Raw genomic sequence first — 27,159 nt, 5'->3', positions numbered from 1 at the left:
TAAAAAAGGCAAAAGGGACAATTGCAGAGTTGAAAGGAGAGGAAGCTCTTTCTTCCCCCCCCCATGGCTTGCAGGGCCCCCTTGGGCCCCCAGACAGCTGGCAGAGTTGAATCTTCATGCCCTTGGGGAAGGTCAGGAGGTTGGGGGCTGCCTCGTCTTTGGGGCTGGGCTACCTAGACGTACAGCCACAATTCAGCTCAAGAGGCTTGGCAACTGGCATGTACTTATGACGGTTGCAGTGTCCCGAGGTCCCATGACCCCCTTTTCTGACTTTCTGACCAGCAAAGATGATGGGGATGTGAGGGATCTCACAAAGATCGATGGTTTGTTGAGGCCACTTCCAAGAAAAGGCAGCACGCAAGGATGCAATCAAGTTGAATCTTTATTTAGAAGTAAAGTAGAGTAAAATGAGTTCCCTGGCATGGAGGCATCCATGCCTGGATTGAGCCCATGGTTCAGTCCTGTAGGAAGTTAGAACAAGAGCCAAAGAGCAGCCCCTGTGCAGGGATTCTTATAGGGGCCCCTGGACTCTCCCTTACCAAAGTGTGAGGGGGCCGGAGGGCCATTAACTCTCCCCAATGGGGCTGCAGGGGCCGGAGCCCTTTGGCCCAGCAGTGGGATCAAAGGTGCCTCTTTGCTCCCATCTGGTGGCCTTTTAAGAAACTGCCATGGCTGGCACAAAACACCTAACAATTCCCCTTCTTGCCAGCCAATGACAGGTGCCAGTGAGTATGAGTGAGGGGGTGAGCAGGTGTCATAGACATGCAGATGCATCGTTTACAGGAGCAAACACAAACGCTTACACAGAAGGTTGTGTCGGTCAATGGGCACAGGTTTTGTGAACAGATCAGCTAACTGGTCGGTTGTATTACAATGTTTGATGTGTACAAACCCCATTCTGGCAAGTTACCTGACATTCTTGTAGCGGATGTCTATGTGGCGTGACCCAGAGCCCACTGTGTACGCCCCCGAGATTCCAATTGCGGCCGTGTTATCTTCTTGAATTTGGATGGGCAGAGTAGGAGGTGCCCAGATGCTCGTTACCAGAGCATTGAACCAAATCAAGTCATTTGTTGTGTCCGATAGGCTGGCATATTCTGCCTCGGCCGTGGAGCAAGAATCAATTTTTTGCTGCCTAACATGCCAATGGATAGGACAGCCATTTAGCAATATGAGGAAACCAGAGGTGCTCCGTCTACTCTTGGTGTCACCAGCCCAGTCTGCGTCCGAGTAAGCGGAGAGCTGGGCCGGCTTCCCCTTCTCTGGTTCCAGCATAAAGAGGGCATTGGCCGTGCCCCTGAGGTACCTAAGTACCCTCTTGACAGCATTCCAGTGGAATTCCTTTGGGTTTTCCACATGCCTGGACAATAGATTTACAGCTAAAGCTATGTCAGGCCTGCTCCAATTGCTAATGTATAGCAAGGAGCCAATCACAGATCTATATAATTTATTATCTGTGAACTCAGGGCTGTCCTTGTCATTATGGCCATAGTAGTCACTTTGCATGGGGCTATGCGTTGAGTTAGACTCCACCATTTTGCATTTGGCCAACAACTCCTCAATTTTTTGGGGGGGGGGATAATGCAAATCCCTTTTTAGTGGCCAAGATATGTACGCCCAGGTACCTGTCAACCCGCCCCAAGGACTTCAGGGTAAACTTTTCCCCCAGGGCCTTGGCAAATTCGTCACACCTTTCCTTGCCAGGCCCTACATATAGGAGGTCGTCCATGTAGACCAAAACCCATTCTGTATCACCTTTGGTGTCACGTGTGAAAACGCACTCATCTGCATGAGATGCCCTGAAGCCAATTCGCTCTAAACCCTTTTTAAGGCAATCGTACCAGAGTTTCCCCGACTGCTTGAGGCCATATAGTCCCTTTTGGAGTAACCATGTCTTTCCCCCCTCCTGCTGGTAACCAGGAGGGGCCCTCACGTAGATCTGCCGGTCCAAGTTGGCGTGGAGGTAGGACGTCTGGATGTCAAATTGGTAGACTTTCTTCCCCACAGCAGCTGCAGTTACGAGGGCGGCCTTGACACTTTCTGCCCGGACAGTCAGAGAATAGGTTTCTATGTAATCCTCCATGTAGCGTTGGGCGAACCCCTGTGCTACCAAGCAGGCCTTGTACAGGTAGTGGCCACTGGCAAGTGGTTTGGCCTTGAAAACCCACCTTGTGCCAATGACCTTCTTCTCTTTTGGTGGTTGCCTGGGGGTGAAGATCTTGAGCTTTCTCAGGCTCTCCATCTCCTGTTCCATCGCGAGCTGCCACTTCTCCTGTTCTTCGATGGGCAGCTCCGGGATGTCAGAGAAAGTCTTTGGGATGACCACAACGCTGTTGACAGACACAACGTGACCAATGTCAATTCTCTTCGGTGGGACCCCCTTGTTGGACCTCTTTGACCTTCTGACCTCCTGCCAGTCACCACCCTTTTCTTCTGCAGGTTTCTCGCCGACTGCTGTTCACGACCAGGATGTGGAGGCCCTCGGTCCCTGGTGTTGGGCATCATGGGCCTCTAAAGCATTGCTGGACCTGACCTCTTCATCCTGTTCCTTGATCTCATCGGTGGCAGGGTCTGTGGTTATCTCGGGCGGTGTCGTGGTTGGTGCGGCCTTACTGTGCCAGTTGATGTATGGGCCCAGATCATTTGAGTGGATCTGGGTCCAATTGGAGTCTTCTTCGAAGGAGGCAGATTGGGAGGTCACAGTCCTGCCCCCTTCTCCCAGGAATTGGTAGGCCTTGGAGCCAAGGGCATAGCCCAAGAACCTCAGTCTCTGGGAGACGGATCTCCCCTTCTTCCACAGCTGCTTGGGGATGTGCACCCAAGCGTAGGAGCCAAATACACGCAAATGCCCCAAACATGGCTTCCTACTGTGGACCAGAAAGTATGGGGTCTGGTTCACAACGCTGCTCCAGGTGTGGTTCAGGGTGTAATTGGCCTAGTGTAGTGTACTGCTTCCGCCCAGTATGATTCTGCAACCCCAGCATCTGCAATCAGACTACGCACCATAGTCTGCAGGACACCATTTCATTTTTCAACCACACCATTCTGCGCAGGAGTAAAAGGCACTGTACGAAAATGGTGTATGCCCTTATGCTTTACCCAGTCCTGGAACTTTCAGGACATAAACTCGGCCCCATGGTCGCTCTGCAGCTGTGCGATCTTGGTCTTGTACTGAGTTTCCACGTAGTTGTACAGTGATTTTATGGCATCAAAGACTTCAGACTTTTCTGTGAGGGTGTACACATGGCCGTACCTCGAGAAGTCGTCGACAGCAGTGAGGAAATACTGCCTTTTCCCTAGGGATGATGTAAATGGCCCAACCAAATCAACATGTACTAATTGATATGGGTATTGGATGTTACGTAGTCACACCTTAGGTATTGGGGCTGCCTTCCTCTTTGCCCTCTTACAGATGGTGCAGTCCAGAAATACCTCACAATTCTGGAGGTGAATCCCCTCAGCAAATTCCCCCATCTTTTTGATCACTGGGAAGCTGGCATGGCCTAACCTCCGATGTAAGAGGTGGGCACATTTGGTATGAAGTGGCTTCCCCACTGACACCCCCTTGGCTCCGGTTGTCTTGGGAGGTGCTGACACCTTAGGCCCTTCTTTGGGCTTACCTGCCTTAGGTGCCTGCTGAGCCTCGGATTTCTTGCCCTCACTGGCCTTGGAAGGCCGTGGGGCTGGCTGAGGCGGTATGGGCACAACTGCTTCAGCCTTGCGCCCCTTTGACAGCCTGGGGGCTGGCTGTGGGGCCTCTCTCTCTCTCTGCGCACAGGACCCTTCTGGAGTGGCACCCATTAAATAGGCTATATAACAACCCCCAAATCTCACCAGCCGTGAGCCCATCTGGAATGCTGGGGTAAAATTTAGCATCCAGTGAGCTCAGTAGAGCGGTATAGGCTTTCCTGTGGTACCACTCTTCTTGAGGCCCCAAGGGAAAGGTGGGGGGTCTAAAACCATTTCTAGGGTTCCTTCTTTTAAGAGACATATCTCTTTATTCCATATGTTGAAGTTCTCACCCTCCAGATGTAATTTCTCAAAATTATTTGGGAGTGCAGAGGTAGACGAGTAAATAGGAGTAGAAAATACAGTAGTATTTTGCTGTCCGTGGTACCTTTGCTTGGGTTCCATTGAAGTAAATGGGAGAGGGATCCCTCTGCTGGTGAATGTAGGTATTTTTCTCTGATTATTTTTCTCTTTTTCAGCTGGAGTGAGCTGAGCATGCTCAGAGCTCATTCCAGCCCAAGAGCCGACGGGAGTGAACCTCTCTCTCGGTGCTTCAGGGCCAGGCCTGAGCCCAGGCCTGTGGAGCTCTGAAGATTCTTCTGGAAGCCCTCCCAGTACTGGAACACTTATCAGGGGGTGAAGGCTGCAGGATGGGGCCAGAAAAGCCCCTGGAGGGGCCCACCGCTGGTCCTGAAGACTCCGGAGGAGGCAGCCATCGTCGGAGGTGGGAGGCTCGGCTGGAGGCCCCCTGAAGTCATCGAGGTGAGTCCTCCATTGCCTCGGTGGGGGTGTTGGGAAGGCTGGAGCCCCCAGGGGTTCTTCTGAGACTCTCTGGAGGTGCAGGTCACACTGGACTGGATGCCCCCCCTCGTTGGTCTCCTGGGGGTAGTGAGGGGGGCTGGCTACCCCCGACATCAAGGTTGTGTTGGTCGTGGTTTCCAGGGCCATGACCAGGGCTTGGATTGTGGCCCTGATGCCCGCTGCAGCAGGTGCAGCTGGGCAGACTTCGAGGCTTGCCTGTGGGGGGGCTGACAGTTTACATGCTGCTTCAGCTGGCTGCCATTGGTTGCTGGCCCCGGAAGCTACAGCTTGCGATTTGGCGGGAATTTTCCCACCAAAAGCTCCGGGGCCCCGGGGGCCCCCAGGGTAGCCGGCGCCATGTTAGGGAGCCTCCTGGGCACTGGGGAAGGACTTACCCGGTGTCCAGAGGCCCCCAGCACTGGTGTCCCACATGGCTGGGTTCCTGGTGTCCCTCGGGTTGCTAGGAGTGTTCATAGCCTCTCTCTGCATTCCTCGCCAGTGAGCCGATCTAAGCTGGGGGTGGCCACCTCCCTGGCCACCTCCCCAGTGTCCTGGCAGTCCAGGGTGGACTGCTGGCCTTCCATGCTTTCCTCTGTGGCTTGCAATCACAGGGAAGCATGCGAAGGGGTCTCTGGCACTCTGCTCGGACCTCTGGGGGCATAGAGATCATCTGTACCCTCCTCTGGATCGAAGCTAGCGTCTGGGACTGGATGCAAGGCTGCCATTCTTGATTGAAGACTTCTAGTCACAATCGGGGATCTCCTGCCATCCATCTCTTGGGGGTTCTTGCTGGAACCTCCAGGCATCTTGCTTCTGCTGGCTTGGAAGCATTGCCTCAAACCATCCTCTGCTACCACTTTGTGAGGGATCTCATGAAGATCAATGGTTCGTTGAGGGTGCTTCCAAGAAAAGGCAGCATGCAAGGATGCAATCAAGTTGAATCTTTATGTAGAAGTAAAGTAGAGTAAAATGAGTTCCCTGGCATGGAGGCATCCATGCCTGGACTGAGTCCTGTAGGAAGTTAGAACAAGAGCCAAAGAGCAGCCCCTGTGCAGGGGTTCTTATAGGGGCCCCTGGCCCCTCCCTTACCAAGATGTGTGAGGGGGCCAGGGGGGCATTAATTCTCCCCAATGGGTGCCTCTTTGCTCCCATCTGGTGGCCTTTTAAGAAACTACCATGGCTGGCACAAAACACCTAACACGAGACTTATTTGTCAGAAGTGTTTTGCCACCTCTTGGATCAATCCAGGGGCCCCCAGCCATTCCCCCTCAGGAAATTCAGCTGGATGGAGCCAGGGAAGAAAGGAGGTCCCTGAGGGGCTGAGGTCCCCTGTGGAAATGGGGAAGCCCCATGACTGAAACAAAGGGTGGGTTTGAAAATAGGGAGTCGGGACTGAGACGAAAAGATGGAGGGGAAGAAAACCAGGGTAGCAGCCCCCTCACACACCCAGAGAGAATAGGGAAGGCTCCCTGAGGCCCCAGCATGATCTTTAGCTGTGGAAGCTCCCTCAGCTTCCCTCACAACGGTGTGGTGGGGAAAAGAACAGGGAATACTCCTGAATATTAAACAAAGAATCAAGCAGCAAAAGTGGGTTTTATTTGTGATGGGGGGGGAGGGCAGATGAGGCAGTTTCTGGGGCAATTGGGATGTGGGAAAGGAAAGAAGGGAGTGGCCACACAGAGTGACATGGACTAGCCCTGTGGCCACCTTTTGAGCCCTCCCCCCAATAGCCAAATTGGTAATCATCTTCAGTGAGTTGCCCATGGAAGCAAGCACCCTTGTCCCAAAGAACCCTCTTGAAAGCCATCAAAGAAGACCACGGACATCTGAAGCAAAGGAACTGGGGAAGGTTCATCAGTCGCATCCATCAGTTGGGTCTGACATGGAGCTGGGATGTCTTGCAGGTGGTCGTGGTCTCCTCTGGGAGGCTGGCAGGAATCGGACCAGCATCCTCCTTCCTCCAGCTGCTAAGTAGAAAGCAAAGTAGAGGTTGAGCTTTAGTAGACAGGATGGACCAGAAGGTAGAGGTCTAGAAAGCAAAGGGAAGGGAAGGGAAGGGGAGAAGGAAGGGGAGAGAGGGAGGAGGGAAAAGGAAAAGTTGGTTTTCACAGGAGGGCTTCTTTAAAATGGTACCTTTTCTGGATTTCACCACCAGAAGAAGCCCCAAACAGCCAAGAAGGAGAAGATTTCCCACTTTGCTAAGGCACAGCAGGGCCCAGAGAGGCAGCCTTGAAGGGTTCTTGGTCTGTCCTGAAAAAGAGTAACAGCCCCTGTTAATCCTTTCAGGAGGCCCCAGAGAATGGAGGTGCTTGTCTGCATTTGCAGCAGAAGAAGCACTAGGCCCAGGCAGATAAGCAGCCCCTGGAATGGGACATATCATTCTGGCTGGCTGGGATGTAGATTTTACTCCCCTTCCACGCCAAACCTTCCTTTATCAACAGGTCATCTTAATGTCTCTGGAACCATTCATCATAACAAGAGCCTTGGTGGCACAGCAGACTAAAGTAACACCAGCTGCCTGCAATTACTGCGAGTTCAAATCTCACCAGGCTCAAGGTTGACTCAGCCTTCCATCCTTTCGAGGTAGGTAAAATGAGGACCCGGATTGTGGGGGCAATAAGCTGACTTTGTATAAAAAAGAACACCGCTTTGGGGGGGGGCGAAAGCCCTACTAAGCAGGTATATACAAAAGTATGAAGGCTATTGCTTAACGCATTGTAAGCCGCCCTGAGTCTCCAGAGAAGGGCGGCATCTAAATCGAACCAACAAATAAATAAATAAATAAATCTGTCTCCAAACTTCCATTTGGCTGCTCGCCCAGCCTTCCACTTGCTCCCCCAGATCACTGTGACTCCAGGGGGGGACAGGTTGATCCTCTGCTTCTGCTGGGGCTCGCTGATTCTTCCGTCACTCTCTCCCTCTGGAGCACGGGCTCTTGCTCCAGCTTCTCAGCCCTCTGTTTGGGCCTTCGGCTTGGCTGCCACTGGGGTCTCTTGAGAGGAGTCTTCCCTTGGCTTCTCCCGCCCTTCCATTTCTTTGTTGGTTGCCAACATCTTGAAACTGCCAACCTCCTGGTGGGGTCCCAGTGGGCTGCTATTTGGAGAGCTGGTTTGATGTCAACTGTCCAGTGGCAGCGTGGAAGCTTTCTGGAACACTGACATCCACTTGGCAAAGCCAAAAAAAGAAATTCCCGCAACATTATTTTACCAAGAATATAAAACTTTATGGAATAAACCACATTGGCATGGAAGAAGTGAAATCAGCTCTGGGCTTCCCATGCAAAAGCGAGCATAGGTCATCCCCCACTTTTCCCACCGGCCACCCACGGTCCATTACATCCACCAATAACTCCTGTGCATTTTGTTATGGGAACCAGGCAACCGCACTGGGACATCTGCTTGGGGTGGGAGCAGCGTCTCATGGGATGCCATTCCCCCTACCTTTGCATTCCATTCCACCCCCTCCCTTTTCTTTGTCAAGCTGCAAGCAAAGCAGACTATAGGTGGAAGTATAAGTCAGTCTTGACACGCACCCAGACTCCGTCAAGCAACCAGAGCAGGTGTTACCAGGGTGCACCAATCTGTACCCACGGTTACTTGTGCTGACCCCCAGTGGATCAGCTGAAGCTCTTGCACGGTCTTCAAAGGCTGGTCCCAACACAAGTTGGATCAGCATGTGTGACAGTGGCAGGAATTAGTGTGATTGTCACATGAGATGGATGTATGCTAAGCCCTCCTGGGCACAGCTCAACACAAGCCAAGAGTCCATAAGGACCCCTGAATGGCACAGAGGTTAGGGAAGTGTGACCCCATGGAAACAAGATCCCTGAATCTACTGTCACTCAGACTTGCTAGGACTGAGCCTGAGCCTGATCCTTCCCATCCAGACCTTGATAATCCTCTCCAGTTACATGTCACACAATGAGAGTTTGGAGTACTGCCTCAACCCCTTTGAGTCTCACATACATCCCTGAGATTTGGCACCCAGATGTGTGTGTGTGTGTGTGTGTGTGTGTGTGTGTGTGTGTGTGTAAAAGAGTCCTCTCTATTCTTTACTACAATACATTTGTCCATATACTGGAGGGATATATAAAAGTATGTTATTGGTGGTTATCTATGCGCCGAACAGTGGACAATTAGAATTTTACAAAAAAAAGTACATCAAAAGATAATAGAAGAAAAAATAGGGAATATATGTTTGATCGGCGATTTCAACGCAATTGTAGATGTAAAAAGGATTATAGCAGTGATCAGAGTAATAAAAAAAAGAAAAATGTACTGCCTAGAACTTTTATGGATTTAGTACAAGAAGTGAATTTAATAGATGGTTGCAGATTTTATAATTCCGAGGTAAAGAAATTCACATATTATTCTAACCCCCATAAGTCCTGGTCCAGAATAGACATGGTTTGGGTAACCAAGATACTTATGCAAGAAATAGAAACAAATGTAAAATTTATGCAAGCACAAAATTTAAGAGAAAATTTTTATATAATGTTTTACAGATGGCATTTAGATCCTAAAAAGTTGGCTTGTATGTATCCGAATTTGAAATCTAAGTGTTGGAGATGTGATTGTGATTATCATATATGGTGGACTTGTAAAAAAGTTAAAGCATTTTGGATTAAAATATGGTGGATTATCCAAAATATTCTTAAAAAGAAGATAAAGTTTACCCCACAATTGTTTTTCTTGGGTATAATTGTACGGTTATAGAGACTAAATTGATTTTAAATTTAATAACTGCAGCTAGACTTTTGGTGGCGCAATACTGGAAGAAGGAAGAATTGCCTACTATTGAAGAATGGACATTAAAAGTGGCAAATTTGGCAGAAATGGAGAAAATTTCAGCATATTTGAAAGATCACTCACAAGAAAAATATATATTGGAATGGAGAAGATGGATTGATTATATTCAAAACAAATATCGGACTAAAAAGTATCAAATAGCTTATGAATGAATAAAAAAATTAAGAGTATGTATATTTAGTTAAGTAAAAGGTGAGTTAAAGTGTCGAGGGGGGGATAGGAATCTGTAGTTAGTTAGCTTAGCTTAGCATATGACTGTTAATTGTTTTACCCTGTATTTTGTTCTGGGAAGTCCGGGGGGGAGGGGGGGAAGGAAGGGGGGGAGGGGAAATATGTCAAATATTTGCAAGCCATTGGCACATATATCATACAGACACTAGTGGAGGCAGAAAGTGCCCCCACCCCTATGTGGAGAGGAGGGGCTTACACTGAGTATAAAACCCCCTCTAACCTTTCCACCAAGGTCTCTTTTACGTTTGTTCTCCATGAGACATGATCTTTGATAGGGGTAGTCACACACGCTGTGTGCCCCCTATCCTAATGGATATTAAGACAGCCTTTGTATATAGTTAATATGTTTTGTTATATGAATAAATACATTTATCACATTTATTCTTGCATCTGCCTTTGGACTCTTCTATGCTCCTGGGTGTTTTCTACGATCCCAATTTCCACAGAATGGTAGCAGAGGGAATGGTAGCAGAACTCCACTCCAGGAGCTGTTGAAAAGGCGAGATGCCCTCCAAAATAACCTGTGAGAGAAGCTCCCCTGTTGTGACCAGAGGCCTTCAACGGAGGAGAACTTCACAGCAGCCCCAGACTGAATCAACGATGGAAAACATTGAAGGGGGTTTCCATCCAGCTACACCCTGGCAGCCAGAGGCCACCCAGATGCAGCAAGAGATCCCAGGGGCCGAGCCAGGCAATGTTGGAGAAGGCTTCTTCAGCACTGACGAAGAGGGGGCAGAAGGACCGGATGAAAGCCTGGACAGGCAAGTGGCTGAGATGTCAGAAGAGGAGTGCCGAGCAGCGCTCGCCTGCCTCCTGAAGACAAGGGCAGCAGCCAGAGAGAGGCCTGAGGAGGCAGCACCAGAGATGCCTGCCATCCCGGTAAGGACTCCCCTGCCTGATCTCTCCAAGATGGCGCCTGCCGCCAGAGAGACTGCCCCCCCACCCAGTTTCCCGCCAAACAAAATGGCCGCCAGGCCACTTCCGGAGGCAACTTCCTCCAAGATGGCTGCTCCCCTGGGCACTTTGCCAGAACCACGAGCCAGGCCATCCCCAGCTCCACAGCCCAGGCCTACAACGCCAGCCAGCCAGTTCAGCTTTCCAGCGGCCCAGAGGACCACTCCGAACTCACAAGCCCCTTGCCAGGCCCCGCCTGCCATGGCAAACATCAAAGAGGCCATAGAGGCCCTGGTCGCTGCCCTGCAACTAATGGAGCAACCACCCACCGGCCCCCCCGAGGCCCCAGACCCAGCTGCCCACTCAAGGAGGGCCCCAAACCCAACCTCCCACCCCCGGAGGAACCCAGATGGACCTGCAGCCTCCCACCCCCCCACTGCAGAGGCGCTCACCATTCACTGAATGCTCCAGGGAGGCCCAGGCTGAGGCCTCCGCACCTTTCCGGCCCTGCTGGGATGATCCGGAGCTGCAATCCTGCTCCTCTGATGGAGAAGAGGAGATCCAGAGACATTTCCAGGCCTACCCAGCCCATGGACCTCATCTGATGGGCCTCCAGTCTCCAGAAAGATCTCCAGGCCTTCTTCCCACTCCTCCAAGGCTTCCCCGCCACATCGCTGATGTCCGGGCCTATTCTGAGGCTCCAGCCAGACCTGACTTCAGAGCTCAGAGAGGGAGATCGGAGCTCCAACAAGAAAAGGCTTTGGAGCATGCTCCATTTCCTGCACGTGCCCAGTTGCTTCAAACTACAGAAGGACTACAAAAAGGAGCCAGACCTAAGCAATCGATCCCAGGCTTAGGGATCCCAATGCCATTCACAACAGGATCTCTTCAGCCATTTGAACAACTCCCCATGCAGTTTAATGGCAATAATTTTGTAACTTTGCCAAATAATTTTGAAAAATTACATTTAAGTGGTCAGAATTTTAAAAAATGGTGTAAAGAGATTCAGATAATTCTCTTAAGAGAAAATACTCTGGACATGATCAAAAGACCACCCCCTTTACCTTGGAGCCCTGAAATTGAGTTCCTGCATAAAAGAGCTTACACAACTCTGTTAAGTTCTATAGACACAGCTCTGTATGCCAGTCTTTCAGATGGCCTCACAGCTCAGGAAATTTGGACTGCCCTATATAATTTGTTCCATAGTGACAATATGGCTGCAACCAGCAGATTGTCAAGAATTTTCCATAACTATAAACTCAAACCTGGTGTCAAAATGGGGGAACATTTGGCAACGCTTAAAGCCATGAGGGATGAGCTTATACAGAGGGGGGAGCCTGTTTCTGAATCCACTTTAATTAGTGTGATGTTGAACTCCCTAGACAAATCCTGGAGTCCCTTTATTATTTCTCTAGAAGGGGTTTCTAGGGAACAAAGAAATATAGAATACTTTTCTGGCCGCTTTATTGAGGAAGATTTAAGACGCAGAGATGAGGAACAACAAGAAATGAAGGAGGCATATCACAGGCCTAGGCCTCAGAGGAGGCGCCAGGACACAAGTGAAAGGATTAATACCCTTCCCACCTGCTTTGACTGTGGCATACAAGGTCACTTTAAAAGGGAGTGCCCTCGCTCTAGGGCCAACACGGCTGGACTTAAGCACAGTAAAAATAAAAGAGGCCGTGGAAGAGGGGGAGGTGGTCATAAAGGATACCAATACTGTAGTGTCACTAGTGACAATCACACCTCCCAGGTAAAGGATGCTGAGGGGCTGTGGCTTCTTGATTCAGGTGCATCAACGCATATAGCCAACACGAAGCCACGATTTAAGGTTTTACACCCACTCAAGTCCTCAGTAAAAGTTGCCACTGGGGACAAGGCAGAGGTAACTGGGGAAGGCGTGATCAATGTGCCTGGTATAGGAGATGTCACAGGGGCACTGTATGTTCCCTCAATCAAGAACAACCTTTTAAGCATCTTAAAATTGACTGAGGATAAAAATGTAAAACTGGTTTTTGAGAAGGGTGGAGGTTATGTTTCCGAAAATGGGAGTGTTGTTGGCGATATTGTAAAAATCAACAATTTGCCTTATTTTTCCCCAAAAGCACAGGTCAAAAGGCACAAGAAACCTAACAAGAGGGCTCAGGGAGCTAACGCCCAGATAGAGCAGAAAGCTTCTGTGCCAGCCCCCAGGTTGTCCAAACTCAAGGACCCTGGACCTAAAACCAATGAAGCTTTTAAACCAGCTCCTAGGACATCCAAAGCCATTAAGGCTGAGCCCATTAAGGTCACAACTCCTCAGCCAATCCTGAGGAACTCTAAGGTGACCATTAATCCAGTGCCTACTCTCATTACTGAACAGACCAAAGCTTGTAATGGTAAGATACATAAGGTTGACAAAGTATGCATGGGTAAACCTTTACATTTGGATTGTGCTCATATATTACACCGCAGGCTTGGCCATGCCAGCTTCCCGGTTATTAAGAAAATGCAAGATTTTTCTGATGGGCTTAAGATAAAGAATTGTAATACCTATTTGGAATGTGCCATCTGTAAGGCAGCAAAATCTAAAACTGCTGCTATACCTAAGGTCTCTTCCCGTTGTGCAAGGTACCCTTATCAGCTGGTACACATGGATTTGGTTGGTCCTTTTAGACCCTCCCTTGGTAGGGGGCGTTATTTTTTAACGGTAGTAGATGATTACTCTCGTTATGGCCATGTATTTATTTTAAAGGACAAAACTGAAGTCTTTACCAACTTCAAATATCTTTACAACCAGATCCAAACGCAACACAAGGTGTGCATCGCTCAGGTGCAGAGTGATAGGGGGACTGAGTTTACATCCAAGATTTTTGAAAAGTGGATGAAGGAGAGAGGTATCCTCCATTTTAAATCATCCCCTCGAACTCCGTCCGAGAATGGTATTTCAGAAAGGAGAAATGGAGTGCTGCAGAATGTCATGAACTGCTTACTTGCAGATGCTGACATGAGCCAAGTTTTTTGGGCAGAAGCGGTCAAAATGGCTAATTATCTAGTCAACAGGACGTGGAGTAGTGCCATTAACCAAACCCCATACTTCCTGGTCCATGGAAGGAAACCTAGTCTCTCACACTTGAGAATTTTTGGTTCCTATGCCTGGGTCCATATTCCCAAGCACCTCAGAAGAAAGGGGGGCAAGGCATCAAGGAGGCTCAGATTTATAGGTTATGCAACCGGCAGCAAGGCCTCTAGGTTTGTAGACAAAAATAACCTTGTCATTGTCTCTAGATCAGCTTCCTTTGAGGAGGGGTCAAATTGGTCAAAAATTCATTCCAATGAACCCGGTTATTCCCCTATTAGAAGCGACACTGAACAAGCAGCACCACCTGAAGAGGATGAACCAACAAACTCCAAGCAACTGACCAGCGAAGATCCAGATGGTGATGAATCCCTACCTGACTCTGACGATTCAGACAAGGAATCCCTGGGTGACTTCACACCTCCTGCCTCACCTAAACGACCATATCTTCGCAGCGCCTGGGACAGAGGCCCGCCCCATTTTGATTGGAAAGATACTTCCGGCAGCTCCAATTCTGACACCGATGCTCCGGATGACAATGATGATGGTGAGTGGCAATTTCCCAGACGGTCAAAACGCTCCAATAAAGGGGTGCCACCCAAAAGGTTGGACATTGGCTATGTTGCCTCGGTCAACAGCGTTACCATGGCCCCTAAAACGTACTCAGATGTCCTCCAACTTCCCGAGGAAGAACAGCGCAGGTGGAGGGTGGCAATGGAGCGGGAAATGGACAGTCTCAAAAAATTGAAAGTCTTCATCCCCATGGAAGTCCCCAAAAAGAGGAAAGCAATTGGCACCCGTTGGGTCTACAAGGTCAAGCCAATGCCCAACAACAAACTCCTCTATAAGGCCCGGCTGGTAGCACAAGGCTACGCACAGCGCTACTTGCAGGACTTTGATGAAACATACTCCCCCACCGTGAGAGCGGAAAGTGTGAGGGCTGCTTTGGTCACCGCAGCAGCACATGGGGAACACATTTTTCAATTTGATGTGCAAACTGCTTATTTACACGCACATCTAAAACAAGAAATTTACGTCAGAGGTGCCCCCGGATTTCAACGGCAGGAAGGCCACACCTGGCTTCTGAAGAAAAGTTTGTACGGCCTCAAACAATCAGGCAGACTGTGGTACAAATGCCTGACTAAAACTCTCAAATCACTGGGTTTCCATCCATCTCCAGCTGATAAATGTACCTTCACAAGGGATACCAAAGGGGGGCTGGAGAAAGTCCTAGTGTATGTCGATGATCTTTTATATATAGGGCCTGACAAGGGGGGAAGTATTATATTTGCCAGGACCCTACAAAAAAAGTTCACTCTAAAGTCTTTAGGATATGTGGACAAGTACCTAGGCGTACAAATCATCACTACACCAAAAGGTTTTGCTCTCTCCCAAAAGGAAAAGATAGAGGAACTCTTGGTGAAATGTAAAATGGAAGATAGCAAGCCAACGGCTATCCCAATGCAGACCGACTATTATGGATTGGCACACAAGGATAGCCCAGAGTTCCAAAATAATACTCTATTTAGGTCAGTGATCGGCTCATTACTATATATAAGTAACTGGAGCCATCCAGATATTGCCCTAGCCGTAAACCTGCTATCTAGACAAGTGGAACATCCTACCCAGTTCCACTGGTTAGCCATTAAAAAGCTATTAAGGTATCTCAAGACCACAGCAGATTACGTGCTTCGCTTGGAACCTGAGAATAGAGACAAGGCCCAATTAAAATGCTTCGCAGATGCGGACTGGGCCGGAGATACCAAGACACGTAGGAGTACTTCGGGCTTCTTGGTACTATTAAATGAGGCACCCATCCATTGGCATGTGGGGCAACAGAAATTTGTTTCGTGCTCCACCGCTGAGGCCGAATATGCATGCTTATCAGAGGCAGGGAACGATCTGATATGGTTTGATGCCTTAATTTCTAGCATCTGGACACCACCGACTTTGCCCATCCAAATTATAGAAGACAACACCGGGGCCATAGGCATTGCCAAAGCCTATGCGGTGGGAAAAAGGTCCAGACATATTGATATCCGCTATCAAAATGTTAGGCAACTAGTAGAGATGGGGTTTATATCTTTATCACATTGTCAGACCAAATATCAAACAGCTGATATTTTCACAAAACCTCTACCAGCAGATAGGCACAAAGATCTGTGTAAAAAGTTATGTCTCACAGGGTAAAATTTGTTGTGCATTGCATTTGTATGTTTGCATGCCATTGGCTCGCAAGGAGGGGAACTGTCAAATATTTGCAAGCCATTGGCACATATATCATACAGACACTAGTGGAGGCAGAAAGTGCCCCCACCCCTATGTGGAGAGGAGGGGCTTACACTGAGTATAAAACCCCCTCTAACCTTTCCACCAAGGTCTCTTTTACGTTTGTTCTCCATGAGACATGATCTTTGATAGGGGTAGTCACACACGCTGTGTGCCCCCTATCCTAATGGATATTAAGACAGCCTTTGTATATAGTTAATATGTTTTGTTATATGAATAAATACATTTATCACATTTATTCTTGCATCTGCCTTTGGACTCTTCTATGCTCCTGGGTGTTTTCTACGATCCCAATTTCCACAAAATATTTGAAAAAAAAATTCTTGTTTGTAAAACTTTTCAATAAAAAAAAAACAATTAAAACCCATTCACACCATTCATGGTCAGATCTTGCCAAATCGCAACAAAAATGTGGTGGAAGAGTCCTTTGACGTGAGTGTTTCTAATAGGTATCCCAATCATGTCAGGAAGTTCCTGGCCTCCTTCCTTTGCCCAGGATGATGTTGTTAGGCTTGCCAAAAGTAGGTCGTTAGGAAAGAAAGACCCTCCACTCCATTTTATTTATTTATTTATTTATTTTATTAAATTTCTATACCGCCCTTCTCCCGAAGGACTCAGGGCGGTGAACAGCCAGAAGATAAAACACAGAGATACAAAATTTAAAATAGATTAAAAACGAATTAAATAATTTGGCTGAATTTTAAAATACCCCATAATTAAACAGATTAAAATTTGTATTTAAAATTTAAATTTAAAAGAGGAGAAGATTTAGGCCAGGCCAACTTGATGAAATAAAAACATTTTAAGCGCGCGACGGAAGGTGCGCAGATCCGGGATCCTCCCGGACACTTGGTTGAAGTGTCACTTGGTTGAAGTGATAGGTTTTTAAAAGAGGAATTAGTGGTTGCAGCAAAAGCAGGCTAGAACTAAAGCTCCTGGTCAAAAATTTGCAAATTTCTCCCCTTCTCACCATCCCATCCACCCACCCCGACCGGTTCGTCTTCAACCAATGGTGTGCCGAGGAGGTGTTTGGGGAACCGCTCAGATGTTTGGTGCCTCTTGGTGAAGTTTGCATTCTTTTCTCAGGCTTTGTGGACTTGAAGACTGGAACAGGCTGGTTCTCACACCTGTGGTTTCTTTGAAGCCTGTTACACGCCCTCCCTGTAGGCCAACTCTACCCTGTCCGTGACAATTGCCTCCATCCTCTCCCCTAACAATTGGTGGCAGGACGCCAGTGAAGTGCCAAGTTGAAGATTGCAGTTCTGACATTCTGCCCCCTTTTTCAGAGATGTTAGTCCTGCAAAAACGCTTAAAACGTTTTTCTTTCATCAAGCTGGCCTCGCCTAAATCTTCTCCCCTTTTAAATATAAATTTTAAATACAAATTTTAATCTGTTTAAATTATGGGGTATTTTAAATTCAGCCAAATTATTTAATTCGTTTTTAATCTATTTTAAATTTTTGTATCTCTGTGTTTTATCTTCTGGCTGTTCACCGCCCTGAGTCCTTCGGGAGAAGGGCAGTATAGAAATTTAATAAAATAAATCAATAAGGAAACACAAATGGGAGGGGAGATAAAGACAAATACGAATGCAGAGTTAACTGATGTTCAATGAGGTTTCAGGGCTTTGAAGACTGGCATAGGCTGGTTCTGTTATGTATAAATGCCCACCATTCACCATCCCAGGTATGATAAGGGTTAACTCTACATCCACCTAGATCCTCCCCTGACCCCTCCTTACCTTAGCTCCGCCTCCCAGGTACTTAAGTCATGGTCCAGGAGTCCAGGGGCCACTTCCAGCTAAATACCTGTAATAGAAACATTGATCAATAAAGAGCATTGGTTCACTGCATCCTGTGTTTGGAATTATTGGGTAAGATCCTAGAAATCAGTCACAGGGAGGGGAGAGGGAGAGAAAGAAGGAGGGAGGGAGACACAGAAGGCGAAAGTGAGGGAGAGGAAAGGTTAGAGGGGAAGAAAGGGAGGGAAGGGAAGAGTGAAAAAGAGAGAGGGAGGGTGAGAGAGAGTGGGAGGTGAGAGGGAGGTTGAGAAATTCTCTAAATGGAGTAATTCATTGAGTAATTGAATTCACATCATGATTTCTCTAGCTTGTTTTTTTCTCCCTAACCAGCAGATCTCGTCTGAGCTCTCCATATTTGCTCTTTTGGGAATTTAGTCAGCTTCTCTAAACTGGAGCTGAAGGTGATGTTCAGAGAGGCCAACACCTACCTGCCCCGTCCCGATCTAAGAGAGAAGACCATCGGGAAGGTTTTCTTCTCGGGGGTGAGGAGACCTTGGGATGCACCCCAATATTCTGGACAGCCATTTGTCTGAGGTTGTAGAGCAGGGGTCCTCCAACGTTTTAAAGAGGGGGCCGATTCATTTTTTTTGCCTTTCTCCTTCCTAAGCCCCCGTTTAAATTGTTTTTAAAGACTTTTAATTTGAAGGAGTTCTTTACAAGCCCAGAGCTGCTTTTCCAGGCTGCACCGGCGAGATCACCCCTCAGCTGGCCCTCAGCTGGCCTTACAGCTGGCTCGCTGGGAGATAAGGCAGTTAGGGCGGGGCAAGGGGCGGGGCTTAATCACACCACCCCGCGGGCCGTATTCTTTGCCCGTGGGCCGTAGTTTGAGGGTGCCTGTTGTAGAGGGTCTGCTGCTTGAGCAGGGGGTCTCCAAGGTCTTCTGCTAGTCTGTTAATCGGTGGAATGGCTTCCCCCCAGAAGTTGTTGATGGGGAGGGAGGGAGGAAGAAAAGAAGGATGGAAGGAAGGGAGGAAGAAAGGAAGGAAGCAGAGGGAGGGAGGGAGGGAGGGAGGAAGGAAGGAAGGATGGAAAGAAGGAAGGAAGGAAGGAAGGAAGGAAGGAAGGAAGGAAGGAAGGAAGGAAGGAAGCAGAGGGAGGGAGGGCGGATGGGAGGAAGGGAGGAAGGAAGACTCAATGACCCCAAATTCCTTTTACTCTTTGCATTATAGGCAGTTTTGTATTTTTACAACTGTCATTTACACTACCTTTTCCCATAGTATACTCCTCGACATATGACCGTCATAGAACCTCCAGTGGTCACTAAGTGATCGCAGCAGTCCTTAAGCCAATGCCGTGGTCGAATACTTAGGATAAACAAGATCTTTCAGTGATTTCCTTCTATAGATTGTCCTCGTCTTACGACCACAACTGAGCCCCAAATTTCTGCTGCTAAGCGAAACAGTTCTTCAGCAAGTTTTGCCCCACTGTACGACCTGCAGTTGTTAAGTTAGTCACGCGGTTCTTAAGTGAATCCGGTTTCCCCATTGACTTGGCCTATCAGACGGTCACTGATGGCTTGGTGGGCGTGGCCAACTTGACGTTGGCCGAGGGGAGAGATGGGGAACTCATCAAATTTGCAGATGACACCAAGCTGGCAGCAATAGCCAACACTCCAGCAGATAGGCTCAAGATACGGAAGGATCTTGACAGATCTTGAACATTGGGCGCTATCTAACAAAATGAAATTCAAGAGTGAAAAGAGCAAGGTTCTACTTTTAGGGAAGAAAAACCAAATGCACAGGTACCGTAGATGTGGTCCCTTGCTCAATAGTGGTGACTGTGAGAGGGATCTTGGAGTCCTAGTGGACAACCATTTAGATAGGAGCCAGCCGTGTGCAGCAGCTGCCAAAAAAGCCAACACAGTTCTGGGCTGCGTAAACAGAGGGAGAGAATCAAGAGCCCGTGAAGTCTTAATACCACTGGAGGCGAAAACATATGAAGAACGGTTGCAGGAACTGGGTAATTTAATTTAATTTAATTTAATCAATTGAATTTATATGCCGCCCCTCTCCGAAGACTCAGGGCGGCTATGTCTAGTTTGATGAAGAGAAGGACTAGGGGAGACAGGATAGCAGTCTTCCAATATCTCAGGGGCTGCCCCAAAGAAGAAGGGGGCGGGAGAAGAAGCAACGGGTGGAAACTCATCAAGGAGAGAAGCAACCTAGAACTAAGGAGAGATTTCCTGACCGTTAGAACATTCACCCAGTGGGACAACTTGCCTCCAGAAGTTGAAGCTGAAGTTGAAACTCCAACCACACTGGAAGCTTCTCAGAAGAGATTGGTCTGAGATGATTGGTCTGAGATGATTGTAGGGTCACCTGCCTGAGCTAGGGGTTGGACTAGAAGACCTCCAAGGTCGCTTCCAACTCTCTTATTCTGAAATAATTGGAGAATTCTACTCAGTTCAAAGTTCAACTGATTAAGACAATAGCTGTGACTCGTGGAAACAGCAGATAATTTGGCTCAGCGAGGACATTCAAAATACACAAAGACATTATTAATAGGGTATATTTCTCACAGACGCTGGGACCCTGAACATAACACTCTCTCCTATTGTTGTTTGACTTATTAGCGTTTATTTCATGTCTAAAGTCTCTTCCAGTAAAGAAACTATTTTTGTCCAATCCAGAAAACGTTCTGTTGCAATATTTTCAGGATCAGACTCAATAAAGATAATAGAAGTTAGAGATTTAAATATATTTCTCTTTAATCATAATAGGCATTCTATATTCGCTGAATATTCAAGATAGAAGCAAGGAAAATGGGGAGGATGGCTCCTTATATATACAAGGGGTGGAGCCAGGAATGGGAGTGGTAAATTATGAATACATTAAAGTCCAAAGAATAAGTTAACTCCTGATGTTCCATATATACATTATTTACACATTAGAGAATAAGGCATTTACATCTGACAAATCCCCCTCTAAATGCCGGTTCGTTATACAACACCAGTTACATTCAGATTCAGGACAATATAATACATATAATTTAGAAGTTAAATATTTGTGTTGTTTAGAAGGTAAGGGTTTTGTTAATATATCAGCTAATTGTTCAGAAGTATCACAATGTATTGCTTTGATGAATCCGTCTTGAGATAGTTGTCTCACGTGCTTAAATTTTATATCAATATGCCTGGACCTTTGTCCAATTGCATCGGATCTAGATATTTCAATGGCCGCTTTATTGTCTTCATGCATAATAAATGGTAAAGTAGGTTTCTTCCAAACATCTGTGATCAAATCATTGAACCATACAAGGTTATTTGCAGCTTTAGACAAGCAAACATATTCCGCTTCTGTGGTAGAAGTGGCTACCAGTTCTTGTTTACCAGTATACCAGTAAACTGGACAATCGTTCAATAGAAAAACATAACCAGAGGTACTCTTTCTGCATGATGTATCACCAGCCCAATCTGCATCAGCATAACAAGTAATTTTTGGTTCTTTGTCATTATTTGGTTCCAATATTAAACAAAAATCTAATGTACTTTTCAGATATCTTAAAATTCTTTTGACAGCTTCCCAATGATACAAGGTTGGTTTGCTAACATATCTTGACAATAAATTGAGAGGCAATGCAATATCTGGCCTAGTCCAATTAGATATATAAAGGAGTGAACCTATAACTGATCTGTAAAATGTGTTGTCTTTAAACTCAGGGGAAGATTCATCAGTGTTTCTAAGAAAATCAGTTTGCATAGGTGTGTCACATGTTTTGGCATTATTTAAGTTACATTTGTTTAGGAGTTCAATGATTTTATCTTTCTGAGTAAGTTTGAATCCCCTTTTAGTTTTGTTAATTTGTACACCAAGGTATTTATTCACTCTACCTAGTGATTTCAATGAGAAATGTTCGTTTAACTTATTTACAAAGATTTCCCTGCTCTCTTTATGCTTTCCAATATATAAAATATCATCCACATAAATTAATACAAATTCAATATGATCATTACTCTTTTTAACAAAGAAACAGTTATCAGCAGTGGTGGCGTTGAAATCCATGGTCTTAAGTACTTTTACCAAACAATCGTACCATCTTTTGCCAGATTGCTTCAATCCGTACAGACTCTTATTTAATAACCAAATTTCGTTCTTATTAGTGTATTGACTGTGTGGTGCTCTTACATATATTTCCTTATCTAATTTTGCGTGTAAGTATGCAGTCTGTATGTCATATTGAAACACGTCCAGATTGAGTGCAGATGCTACTACAAGAGCTGTTTTGACACTCTCTGTTCTCACTGTTGGTGAATAAGTGTCAGTATAGTCTTCTGGATATTTTTGTGCATAACCTTGTGCAACTAGTCTGGCCTTGTATAAGGTATTACCTCCTTCCAAATTCTTAATTTTATAAATCCACCTGGTACCTATAATTGTTTTATCCTTAGGTGCGATCGCAGGTGTGAATACATTTAATCCTTGTAAACTTTCCATCTCTTTTTCCATAGCTAGTTCCCATTTTTCTCTTTCTTCACGGGGAAGTTTCAATACTTCCTCATATGTATTAGGTGTTATTTGTTCTCCATCCATATGCATTATGTAATCTTTGTATTTATTTGGTATTTGGTTTCTATTGTTTCTAATATCTCTTTCAGGTTTGCTATGGTTGTCATGCAAATATCTGGCTTCCTTTTTTGTTAATGTGTCTGTCTTTATTTTATGCTGACTATTTGTCCAAGTTTTGGTTTTGTTCTTACTTTTGTTAATATTTTGATTTTCTGTTGTTCCTTCCTCGCAAGATATATTATCTTTGCTTTTATTAGGAAATATTTCATTAAGGTGCAATTTAGACCAATTGGCCTGCTCATGGAACACAGCTGTTCTGGATACTATAAATTTGTTATTATTATCAATGAATCTGTACCCTTTGGTTCCAGTTTCGTATCCCATGAATCTTAATCTCCTGGATACGTTTTCTCCCTTTCTCCTCAATTGTTTAGGTATGTGTACGTCTGCAGTAACTCCAAATATGTGCATGTGTGCTAATTTGGGTTTTCTATTGTACATCACCTCATATGGTGTCTTATTCACAATACTGGACCATGTTCTATTTTGAGTGTAATTTGAATAATGTAAGGCTTCTGACCAAAATTGTTTGCCTAAACCAGCATCCTCTAATGTGCATCTAATCATGGTTTGTAGTGTGGAATTCTTTCTCTCTGCAATCCCATTTTGAAATGCAGAAAATGGATTGGACGTGAAATGTAGCATCCCTCTATCCTTTAACCATTGGGAGAATTCTTTAGACATGAATTCACATCCCCTATCTGTCATAATTTGTTTTATTCTGATATTATGCTGTGTTTCTATGCGTTTGTAGAATTCCTTAAATTTCTGAAAGGTTTCATCCTTGTGCTTTAATGTGTAAACAAAACCATAGCGACTGTAATCATCCACTATTGTTAGGAAGTAACGTTTTCTATAGGTAATTGATGGAGTTAATGGACCAACTAAGTCCATATGTACCAAATCAAAAATATTGTTAGTTGATCTGTTAGATTTTTTTGGTCTGGGACTGGTTTTTAGTTTGGTGGATTTACATACTGAGCATTCCAAATAATTTTCACAATTTTTTATTTTGACACCTTCTGCGTGTTCAGTCATTTTTTGTACTACGGGAAAGCTTGCATGTCCTAACTTCCTATGTAAGATGTGAGCACACTCATCATGAATTGGTTTACCTATTTTTGGTTTCTTCTCATTGTGTGTATTTTTGTTATCATGAGTTATTTTACATTCATCATTGTCACTGTTACTGGCATTTTCATCATCTGCTTCAATACAATCTTCCATATTTGAATCAATGTTATGTAACCATCTTTCTTTGGTTATCAGATAGGGTAGACCCCCTTTTATCATCACAGTACCTACATTTGTTTTGTTCTTTTCTATAGTTGCTTTCCCCTTTGAGAAAACTATATTGATGTCAGATTCTCTGCTTAGTTTTATAGCACTCAGTATGTTGTGAGGTATTTCTGGGATTAATAATACCCCCTCTATTTTCCCTAAACCAGGCAAGGTCACATTTCCTCTGCCTAATACTTGAACCTTTTCTTGATTAGCTACTTTTATCACAAACTTATCTTCTGTAAATGAAGATAATATACTTTTGTTGTTAGTGGTGTGATTTGTTGCACCAGAATCAATAAGCCAATTATTGTTCTCATCTTGTTGTGTTCTGGTGCTGTCTTGTTTATTTAGCCCATTTAGTGACCCAGATTTTCTCTCTTTTGAATTTTCTCTACCCCCTCTACTTTCTCTGTAATTTGGTGGACTTCTATATTTGTGTCTATCTGTGGAAGATTGTCTGTAATTGTATTTGCTCCTATATTCTGGCCTATGTCTCTCCCTTGGGACTTTGGGACAGTCTCTTCTACTGTGTTCCCTGGATCCACAATTGTGGCATCTAAAGGCCTCATTATATTTATCTTGAAAGACTACTTTCCTAAAAGATTTGTGTTCTGTTTGGTTACTGGAACGATTTTTTCTTGAATTGTCTTCTGCTATCAATTTGTTAGATAGACTTTCTATTGATAAATATCCCAAATTAATGGTATCTAAGTGTGACATAAAGCTATCCCATGATGGATCAAGTGAATTGATAATAACACTTTTCATTGTTTGATCTGAAATCACTTCCCCCCTCAATTGCAGCTCAGCTCTTATTTTGTTTAGATTTATCAAATGCTCACTTATAGAAACCCCTGGTTTCACTCTAGAAGAAAAGAAATCCTTAGACATTCTTGTGGTTGTGGCTACGCTATCGCTGTGAAATAGATTAAACATGCATTGAATTATTTCTGATACAGTTAGGTTTGGTTTGATGCTATGATACATTGCAGGAGACACGCTAGAAATTATTATGAAAAATGCTCTATGATGTAAACAATCTATTTTTAAAGTCCAAGGTCTTCTTGGAGGACTAGTTATAAAGAATAGTAAATTTTCTTTCATGAAAATAACCTGAAGCTGTTGGTACCACTCTTGTAAATTAATGCCATCAACTCTAAGTTTTGGGAAGTCACTGGGTAAGTTCCCCACATTATTTTGTCCATTACTTACAACCTGAGGCAGTCCGTGGTCTCTCAAGTGCAGGAAATTACAGAACGGCATTGGGATGCTTGTAATGAGTCTGCGCGGTTCTCTGGCCAGTTCAAGTCTTTCGGGGCCGTCTACGTAGTTTTGCACATGCGCGTTGCTCATTTCTTCTTTGGCGCCGTTGTGGAAGGTTCTCTCCATTTCAGCTCTCTCGATCCGCTCCTCTTCAGATGAGTCGGTCTCTGGCTCGGTTTTTGGGGCTTTGGTGATGGCGACGGTTCTTCTCTTTCTCTTGTGTGCGCTGGCACTCGATTCTGTCTGCGGTGTAGGACGGAATCGGCATGGCTCTCTGGGCTCGGGTGTCGTCGTTTTCGAAGTCAGGATGGGAGCGTGCAGGTCTTGAGTTGTCGGTTTGATTTCTTGCTTCTTCGTTGATGTCTTGGAAATTTTCAATCTTGGCCCAAAAGCAGCAAAAAGCGTTTTCATTGCTGACTTTACTTGAGACTTTGTTAAATCGTCTTCACTTTCTGATTTTGGTTCATCTGAAGAGTTTGAGACTTCTTTTTCACTTTCTTCGTCTGATAGCGTTTTTCGCGCCAGAAATTTTGAACTGAGCGTTTTGATTGGCTCTGCTTCACTCTCTTTTGAAGTTCGTTGAAACCAAGATGGCTGCCATTCAAAATTTCGCGCGAGGTCACATCTTTTCTTTTTTACAACTATTTTCTCAGTAGTCATTTCACTCACAGTTTTTTGATCTTTGGGTTTTTCTTTAATGACGTTTTTCTCTCTCGCTGCTCCGCTGTTCCTCAGCATCTCCTGGAGGTCCGCGATGAGGCTTTCATCATTCTTTTGGCTTTTTAGTATCTTTAATATCTCTGACCTGAGTTCGTTATTTTCTATCTCAATTTCTTCCTGGTCGTTGTTTTCACTCATCAGTTCTTCTTCTTCAGTGGTGTATTCTTCGGATTCTCTCGAAATCGCATTAGTGGATTCGTTGATCATCTCTTGATCAGTTTCTATTTCTTTGCTGTAGGCCCTGGTGTTGGGCCTATCTTTCTTGGACATTTTTAATTACTTATTGAGTCAATTAACCATCCTCTGCTACCAGCTTGTTGCAATATTTTCAGGATCAGACTCAATAAAGATAATAGAAGTTAGAGATTTAAATATATTTCTCTTTAATCATAATAGGCATTCTATATTCGCTGAATATTCAAGATAGAAGCAAGGAAAATGGGGAGGATGGCTCCTTATATATACAAGGGGTGGAGCCAGGAATGGGAGTGGTAAATTATGAATACATTAAAGTCCAAAGAATAAGTTAACTCCTGATGTTCCATATATACATTATTTACACATTAGAGAATAAGGCATTTACATCTGACACGTTCAGCAAGTGAATGGCAGCTCAAATCTCTGGAGAAAGAGCAGACACCTTGATGTGCCATGTAACCCCGTGAGAAAGAAGGAATGGTTAGGTGCAAAACTGACGGTAGGGAGATCTGATGCTATGAAGGTTGTTCAAAGCTGAAGAGGCCAAGAAACTCGAAATTTAAAGAGCTGCCGGTGTTTAAAGCAACTGAAGCAAACTCAGCTCTGAAACCAGAAGCTGCATTGAATCACCAAAATCGCCCCCTTCAAAACAAACTTTCTTTCTTTCTTCATCTAAGTGAAAGGATTGTCCATCTCACAAAGGAAGAGATTCTGGATGGTCTGCAAGGAAACTGAAACGCAGGCAACCCTTGACTTGCCATCACAATCTAGGCCAAAATTGAGGTTGCTAAGCGAGACGGTCCTTAAGTGAGTTTTGCCCCATTTTACAACCTTTCTTGCCACCGTTGTTAAGTGAATCCCTAGAGTGGAAACTAGACAGCCACTTATCTGAAATCTATAGGTTCTCCTGCTTGAACAGGGGGCTGGAATAGAAGACCTCCAAGATCCCTTCCAGCTCATTCTATTCTATTCTATTCTATTCTATTCTATTCTATTCTATTCTATTCTATTCTATTCTATTCTATTCTACTCTACTCTACTCTACTCCAGTTCCAACACTCACTCTTCACAACAGGATGGATCATAGGCTGAAAAAGCTTCCCTTCCTGAAGAAGGACAGCAAGGAGTCAGAGTCACAAATCAGCAACAATGACCTGCGTCAGTGGGACAATCAGGAAGTCCTCTTCTCTGGCTCCCACCCATCCGGTTCTTTAGCCAGTCAAAGAACCATGGAGGCCTTGCCTCTGATTGTGACGTCTTCCCCAGTTCAATTGGACATCCGGAAGAAGGTGCAGCCTCCAGTGCTGGTGCTCCCTGATTTGGTGCGCAGGACATCTGCCAGGACCCCTCTGAAGGCTTCTCAGGGGGAGATGAAGCCTGGCCTGAAAGAATCCCCTCCCTTTCCAAGGAGGCCCAAGAGGGAAAGGCCTCGGGGGAGTAAACCCACTCCAGACGCCGTCCTGCCTTCATATCCAGGTATAGACGCTACAGGGCTGGGCTACCTATGGAACCACCTTG

The sequence above is a fragment of the Pituophis catenifer genome, unplaced genomic scaffold (assembly GCF_029215685.1).
Source record: "Pituophis catenifer annectens isolate HBS135680 unplaced genomic scaffold, rPitCat1.0.hap2 SCAF_10, whole genome shotgun sequence".
NCBI classification, from domain to species: domain Eukaryota; kingdom Metazoa; phylum Chordata; class Lepidosauria; order Squamata; family Colubridae; genus Pituophis; species Pituophis catenifer.
Note: the sequence above shows the minus strand (reverse complement) of the source record.